Raw genomic sequence first — 8,711 nt, 5'->3', positions numbered from 1 at the left:
ACTGTTTTTAATTGAAAGTCAGCTCAAATGAAAAGATTCTTAATTTCCCAATATTATAACTGTTATTAAAGCATATCTTTAAAAGGTTATATCCCATTTCCACTGGATTGTTGTTCACAAGGTCCTTGGCTATGTCATGTCTATTTTCATGAGATTTCACTGTACAGTTTTTGTGAGAAAATCAAAGTCAGCAAAAAATAATGATATTCATAATCTTCTAATATTTGAACTTTATTTAAAGCAGATCCTTAAAAGTGTATAGAAAATTGACACTGGATTGTTGTTCATAGTTATAAATAACCATGGACGTGGCAGATGTCGTCATGAAGAACAACCCAGATGAATTGGAATATAACCTTTTTTTTAAGGATCTGCTTTAATAACATTTCTGTTATTGTGAAATTATGAATATCATCATTGAATTGAATGATGAATGATGAGCGGTTGAATGACGACATGCGGCTATACATGTCATCATTGATCAGATTGGGGAGAGGTACCAGAGTAAACTACGGTGTCCGACATTGTCTTGGCATAAGCACACACCGATTCCACATTAACTTTAATAACCTCCGACCGCCGCAGTCGGGAGTCATTACCGCCGGCGTGTATTATAATCTTACTGTAACTACGCTCATCTTTAGCCAGCAGTTTTAAACCAGATTCAATGTCGCCCGCTCTGACTCTCGATGGTGCGGAGCCGTGCATCTAACCCACTGAGAACTGCCTCCAACCAGCAAATGAACTACACTCATTACATGTACTGTTATCGTTAAGGGAGGCAGAGGAATAGCTATACATGAGACACTCTGAGCAAGAGGGAGCGGGAGGAGGAAGCCATCGCTAGCTGCTGAGCTGGTACGATGGCTAACCTTAGCAGAAGTAAACAATGTGAAAATAAGACTGTTGGATTTGCGCGATAAGTCGCTAAAAGAAGGAGAGATCTGAGTATCACACAATTAGCTTGGTTTAGCTGGAGCTGAGAAAAATACGCTATCAGAAAGCAGACACGCTGGCAACCGGAAGTGAGGCAATACGCTTACTGGAAGAGAGAGAGAGATGATGCGTAAAGAGTTTAATATGACATTTACAAGACTTATGAATGTATTTTATTATTCTCCACAGACGTCCAGCAGCTGTTGGTGGTTCAAGAAGTGGTTCCTCCTGAGCAGCAGGTCTGGAGCTCCAGCCTGGACCAGGAGGACCCAGAGCCCCCACACATTAAAGAGGAACAGCAGGACCAGGAGGACCCAGAGCCCCCACACATTAAAGAGGACCAGGAGGAACTCTGGACCAGTCAGGAGGGAGATCAGCTTCAAGGCCTGGAGGAGGCTGGTATCAAGTTCTCATTCACTCATGTGAAGAGTGAAGAGGAAGCTCAGTCCTCACAGCTTCATCAAAGACAAACTGAACAGATGGAAACAGAAGCCGATGGAGAGGATTGTGGAGGACAAGAACCAGACAGGAAGTTAGAGCCAGATCCTGATGAGAAGACTGGAGACTCTTCTGAACCAGACACTGATGACTGTGATGATTGGAAGGAGACCAGAGAACCTCAATCCGATTCAAAATGTAGTTCTGGTGAAAAACCATTAAGCTGCTCAGTTTGTGATAAAAGCTTTAAGCACAAGTCAGATCTGAAGAGACACATTATGACTCACACAGGAGGGAAACCTTTCAGCTGCTCAGAGTGTGAAACATCTTTTATACGGAAGGAAGCTTTAAAGCTACACATGTTAACTCACACAGGAGAGAAACCTTTCAGCTGCTCAGTTTGTGATAAAAGCTTGAAGCACAAGTCAAGTGTGAAGTTTCACATGATGACTCACAGAGGAGAGAAACCTTTCAGTTGCTCAGACTGTAAGAATACTTTTACACATCATTCTTCTTTGCAGGTACACATGAGAATCCACTCGAGAGAAACCGTATAGCTGCTCAGAATGTAAGAAAACTTTTGTACAGAAGCAAAATGTAAAAAGACACATGGTAATTCACACAGGAGAGAAACCTTTCAGCTGCTCAGAGTGTAAAACCTATTTTACACAGAGGGGTGCATTAAAGGGTCACTTTCAGCTGTTCAGTCTGTAAAACATCTTTTAATCACAGCGGAGCCTTAAAGGTACACATGTTAACTCACACAGGAGAGAAACCTTTCAGCTGTTCAGTCTGTAAAACATCTTTTACACAGAGTAGTCATTTAAAGGCACACATGAGACGTCACTCAAGAGAGAACCCCTTTTAGTGGTTCTGGTTTTGGTAAAGTTGACATTAATTCCACTCCCTCACTTGTAAACAAGACCTTGAGGTACTGGACCTCCCTCGCTTGGGGCAGTGACTCACTTCCAACTGGGAGGACTCTATCCACCTATCTCCTTCAGAGAACCATGGCCTCAGACTCGGAGGTACTGACTCATCCTGACCGCTGCCCACTGGGCTGACAGAGCGTGGTCACGATCCCCGATCCTAAGCGGGAGAAATTCATAGAAATCCCAGTAACCACTACGAAGCGATCTCCAGTAAGAGGCTATTATCTGGGCAGAGAGGTCACGGTTTGTTTGTAACCGTGTTTGTTTTGTTCAAACTGCCCTGTGAACTTGTCAGGGGCCTCGTTAGGCCTATTCTAGTGGGGCTTTAGCCATAATTTGGCATTAATGGCGTTAAAAGTTTTTTCTTTTTTGTGATTATATTAAACTATTGTTTCTCACATGGACACTTTATTTATATCTCTAACATGCTACAAATGTGCGTGCGTTCTGGTTTGTATGTTTTCTCCCCCTTCAAATTACAATCCAATAGCCCATCATCATACTTAACAATATATATATATGGCCGGGCACTAGGACCTTGAGGAGGCTGCTGCGCTGACTCTCACTCTGCCAAATAACGTCTAGTCAATGACAGACAGGAGTTTAGCTCAAAGTCAATGATGCACGGAGTGACCTCTAAGTCCAGGTAGTTACAGAATGTGTCTGTCTGTAGTTGTTAACGAGTGTTACCTGCTTACATTCAGGTTTACCTGTAAGTCCAGGTAGTTACAGAATGTGTCTGTCTGTAGTTAACGAGTGTTACCTGCTTACATTCAGGTTTACCTGTAAGTCCAGGTAGTTATAGAATGTGTCTGTCTGTAGTTGTTAACGAGTGTTACCTGCTTACATTCAGGTTTACCTGTAAGTCCAGGTAGTTACAGAATGTGTCTGTCTGTAGTTAACGAGTGTTACCTGCTTACATTCAGGTTTACCTGTAAGTCTAGGTAGTTACAGAATGTGTCTGTCTGTAGTTAACGAGTGTTACCTGCTTACATTCAGGTTTACCTGTAAGTCCAGGTAGTTACAGAATGTGTCTGTCTGTAGTTAACGAGTGTTACCTGCTTACATTCAGGTTTACTTGAGGCAAATGAAAGGGGAGTTATAAACTGTCTCCAGTGAGCGAGTGTGAACGAGCAAATTCGAAATACAAGAAATAACTATCAACATCTCTATATTCTTTGCATTAATATAGATTATTATATATTTTTTCCATTGAATGGTATAATTGACACTGAACTAGTTCCTCTTTATCTCAGTGATAGTGTCCAAATGAGCATAAAATATCACTGACCCTGAAATTCTATCTCTTGTGTCATCATATACTGAATGAATCAAAACTACAGAGCAAAATCACACTGATTGAACCAATCTATGAACTGTCGGAAACAATGGATATCAGGGGCCGCAAGAAAAATGTGCACACATTGAAAAAAAGTGACACTGCCCTTGGGGATTGCCTTTGGTGCTCATGGCGTGTCGCTCTGCAGTTCAAGAGACCTCATCCTGTACGCCGCTCTGCTCATGCTGGGGAGAGAGCTCCGCACCCCTGCAGACTTGGCCTTTGGACGCCCCCCAGGCCCTGAGTACGCCAGGAGCCTGCAGGACCGCCTCGAAGCAGCCCGTGGTTTTGCTCAGAAACAGCAGCTGAAACGCAACTACGACGTGAGAGAAAAAGGGAAGCACTTTGAGCAGGAGAGCTGGTTTGGGTCCATATTGGTGCTCCATAGAGACCGGCTCGCCCCTTACAGAGGGTCTCTTTGCCACTGGCATCAGGGGCACGGGGAATTCCTCCGCAGCGTTCCCTCCCTGCTCACTCCCCGGCCAGCGCTCCAGGGGGTTTCAGTCGGACCCCTCCTTCCCCACTGGTCCAGTGGACACGACCCCCCAAGACAGAGAAGGCCCCCGGGCCGGTTCAGAGGCTTTGTGGTTACAGGGGATGGGAAATAGTTGAAAGTTGTCTTTGATGGGGTCGGTCGTCAACCCCTCTCTCTAGCAATCACAGTGAGGCAGTGTGCATGCTGGTCGAGGTGCATGCCTGTGATTGGTGGAGGGGACCCTGTGTATATCTCCCCAAACCCTGCTGCTGCCATCCTCGGGTCAAAATGAGAAATACACGTTGACTCTGATGTGTGTTGGGTCGACACACTGTTGCTCTCCTCAAGGTCTCTTCCCCTTTTTTACCAGTGAAAGGTTTTTTTCTTTTTTTCTGGGGACATTTGCTGATCCGATGTGAGGTCAAAGGTCATTCTGGGCTATACAAAATAAACTGAATTCATTCTAATTGAAATTAGCTGTCACAAATTGTTATGTGTGAATAAAGACACAAGGAAAGGAATGTACGTACACTGTATTTATACATAAACAGGGAAACGTTTGTGGTTTCGAGCTTTACTCTGTTCACAATATGATATATCAATTATAATTATTACAAATAAAAACAGTATAATATTTCCATTAGGATTTAGAATGATTTGACTTAATTTTTCTCAGAATTACTAAAATATAATATTATAATGAGCTTCATAAAATGAATATTTCTGCAGAAAACAAACATGTCTGTGTCTGATCATAAAGTTGACACACACTCCAGGCTCGTGCACAGAGCCGTGCAGGTTAGTAGGCTTCAATTCACCGACGTTGAAACGGGGACTTCTGGAATTGACCTTCAAAATAAAATGGACACTGACTGGTGTTTGTCGGCCTGCGGAGCGGCACACAAACGAATGTCCAACAATTAGTACACATGTTGTTGTGTCTTGGACATCCAAGCAAAACAAATCTTCTAATCTTTTAAAAGTCTTCTGCTGTGTGGTCGACTAAATCAAATCCAGGTGGAGGTGGTGGAGCAGTCCCAGTCTCCAGATGCTCTCTGGATCATCAGCACTCAGCTGATCACGTCCATCTGATGAGAGAAGAAGAAGACAACAGAAGAGATGGATCAGTGTCTCCAGAGAGTCCCTTCATCAGCACATCAAGAGAAAGAGCAGCAGGGCCTCCAGTCTATGCAGCTTCCTCTGACCCTTTGGGTCATCCAGGCTGAGTCTTTGCTGAGGGTCCTGAACGCATCACGACTGCAGAACCAGAGAGGTGCTCGCTGTAAAGATGGATTCAACCCTGTTCTGCTGCGTTCACAACACACGCAAAGCCACGCGACTTCATACAGAGTCAATGCAAAGAAGGAATAAAAGGACAACATGTGAATGGACATATTTCGACACGAGTGAGAACTTGACGTGACGCTGCGTCTTTAAAGCCAATCGGTGTTGAGATGCTCCTACTTCGTCACTGACGTCCTGACGTTGAAAAGAACCCACAGCTGGAGGTTCCCTACGAGGCCTCATATTAGTCCAGAGACCAGATGAAACTGGGTCCCTTGCTCCTTCCCCAGAGTCTTTGTGCTTTCTCTCCTCACAGGTTCTCTGGGTCGTGTTGCCTCTGGACCCTGGTCCTGCCTCCTGCTGGGGTCCTGCCCGACCCCTCCTGCTATTATCATTGGTATGTGTAGGTGCATGCAATTAGTATAGCCAAAACCATTACTGCTACCATTACTCTACCATATCCACTGTTGCTGCTATTTGGGGATTTTTGACCTCTTCATCATGACTACTACTCATTATATGAATTATTTATGTGATATGCATTGAATGTGTTGTAACTCTGTTATGTTGAACTTCAGGTCACGTGACATCTGTTGTACTTCTGGTTACATGACATCTATTGTACTTCTGGTCACATGACATCTGTTGTACTTCTGGTCACATGACATCTATTGTACTTCTGGTCACATGACATCTATTGTACTTCTGGTCACATGACATCTATTGTACTTATGTCCATCCTGATAGATCCTCCTCAGTTGCTCTCACTAACCCTTTCTTACCCTTTTCTCCCAATGTTGGAGAGTTGTTCATGAACTGATGTGAGGGTCAAAGGTCAGAGGATGTCATATGTGTACGGATTGTAAATCCCTATGAGGAGAGTTTGTGATTTGGGGCTATACACATATATGGATATATATATATATATATATATATATATATATATATATATATATATATATATATATATCCATTCAGAAAACTAATATTTTAAAAGTTGTTTTCTTGTCTTCTTGTGGACAATTAACAAAACATGAATTTAGACTTTTCATAAATCTGCTTCATTTTTATCCGTTCATTGTAATTCAATCACAGCTGAATCTGTATTTTGGGTTCTTACAGCTGCAGTAAACCAGCCCACGTGTGTCTTGCTAGATCCAGAGAATACATTCTCCAGATGATGTCATGAACCAGACATGATGAAGTTTGGTTTCCAGGATATCTGGAACTTCCTCAACGTGAACAAAGCAGCACTAGTGGATGTTTCAGCCGTGACTGATGATTGGCTCCATGGAGGAAAAGACTGAGCAGTAAAACACCAGCTAATGTTCTTGGTTACTAAATGTAAAGCTGGTTCTATGAAGTGAGAGCCAGTGGTGTGCAGGCTTCAGTCAGACTGATCTCAGATCTTTAACAGAGATGATCAATAGTTTGATAGTTTGATGAATGAGGACCACAATCTCTAAACATCTCGTGATGCCGTCAGCTGTGATCCAGCTTCACTTCCTGTAGACGTGAACAACAACAACAACACATGGACTCAAACCCTCTACTGACCTTAGAGTCTCCAGTCTACAATGTGGACTCTCCAAAAGATCAGACAGCAGCTTCACTCCTGAATCCTGCAGTTGGTTTCCTCTCAGATCCAGTTCTCTCAGACTGGAGGGGTTTGACTTCAGAGCTGATCCCAGAGAAGAACAGCCTTCCTTTGAGATCTTACAGTATGACAGACTGAAAACACACAAAACAACACACAGAGTTTATCATATCAATACACAATGAATCATTATTTACATCATTAACATGAGTGGCTTTCATTTTGGTTTCATCTTCTTTTGTAAACAGACATGTTGTTAAAATCATGTCCCTGTAAACACATTTCAAACCCTGATTCCAGTGAAAGAAGTTCTTCCAGCTCTAACAAACTCAAATCAGGACTCAAAGCGTCCTGGTTCCCTGAAAGCAGGAGGGCCAAAAGATCTTCATGTTGGTGGACAAGACATCCACCACTTTGATCCCCAGCAGGATAGTGGCCACTTCTCCATTCAGTTCACAGCATTATTTCCAGATGCATATCAGCAGAGACACCAGTAGACATTGTTCTCCCCCAGTAACATGTTGGGAAACCACCATGAACTTGGGCTAGAAGGCCTGGAAGTACGTGAGCATTAACGTGCGCTGTGATTGGTCAGTGGGCCAGCGTGACAGTGGGATACGTAACAAACCCCACAGCTAGCAGCCTTCACCCAGCAAGTAAAAGCCTTTGTGCGTCACTTTCAGTCCAACAACTATGAACCATATTCCTGCTGACAGCATCAGAGAAGAGTTGCTCATTGTATTGCGTCAGCTTTACGGACTGGCATGTCTGGAGGTGACGAGCCTGATATCGACTGCCACTGTCGAGCGGACATCTTCAGCCCTAAAACGCAACTGGGGAGGCTCGACTCATCACTGGCGTCCATGGGCATCGAGAAGGACCTTGTTACTGGGACTGAAGCCACCGATCCACTGGACTACCGCGTCATTGAACTGTCTGTTAACAAAGAGGAGGATGGACTTTGTCTTTAAGTGAACAGCATCTGGTGAGTCAACTGCTTTTTGTAGTAGCGTTGTGTCCATTTGTCTATGGTGTTGTTTTTATTATGGTGTAGCGACCCTGTACAGGGGAGCTTTGTATTTGGAGGGGTCTGTCGTCAACCCCTCTCTCTAGCCAATCACGGGGAGGCAGTGTGCGTGCTGGTCGAGGTGCGTGCCTGCGATTGGTGGAGCAGAGGGGAGGCGGGTTTGACCTGTTCTGGGAACGGGAGTGAGTTAAGTTTGTTAGACGAGTACCGTGTTGATGAAACTGTCCGTGCTGTTAGCATCAGAGTGCCTCGTCAATGTTGTTGTTGAACAATCAATAAAGTGTTCCTGAAGGACGTCAACCCGTCTCCGTGCCGTGAGTGAAACGCACCGAAACGTTACAATATAGTTAACATCGTTCCTTCTGATGTGAACAATATTTGAATGTTTCGTGCTCTTGAGTGTGCAGTGTTTTAGTGACGCAGTTTTGTTGGATTGTTTTGTTATGAATAAATGTGAAGTTGTTCCTGTCATTGTGTTAATTACATTGATGTGGACGACATGCAGCATCCCGTCATGCGTGTATTTATGTATCTGCACTCTGTAGTTGAAGGTGTTGCACTTCATGTAACATTTTATTTAACTTGTTATGTGAATATGAGGTGTTTCCACAACATGATGTTGTTAGGTTGTTCAGCTGTAGTAAGATGGCAGAGAAGGCTCAGAGAGACAATGCACGGCCCGC

At 43.7% G+C, this 8,711-nt stretch overlaps 1 long non-coding RNA gene across 1 annotated transcript; it reads right to left on the bottom strand.

Moving 5' to 3' along the window:
• Positions 1-4,641: 4,641 nt before the first annotated feature.
• LOC117741417 lies at positions 4,642-7,003 on the bottom strand. The gene is made up of 2 exons (XR_004610718.1): positions 6,962-7,003; positions 4,642-5,208 (listed from the first exon to the last, which is right to left on the bottom strand). It is a non-coding gene; the product is annotated as an uncharacterized LOC117741417 (long non-coding RNA).
• Positions 7,004-8,711: the final 1,708 nt, after the last annotated feature.

Source organism: Cyclopterus lumpus, chromosome 2 (genome assembly GCF_009769545.1).
Source record: "Cyclopterus lumpus isolate fCycLum1 chromosome 2, fCycLum1.pri, whole genome shotgun sequence".
Classification (NCBI taxonomy): Eukaryota; Metazoa; Chordata; class Actinopteri; order Perciformes; family Cyclopteridae; genus Cyclopterus; species Cyclopterus lumpus.
This window is presented reverse-complemented; position numbering and strand designations above follow the sequence as displayed.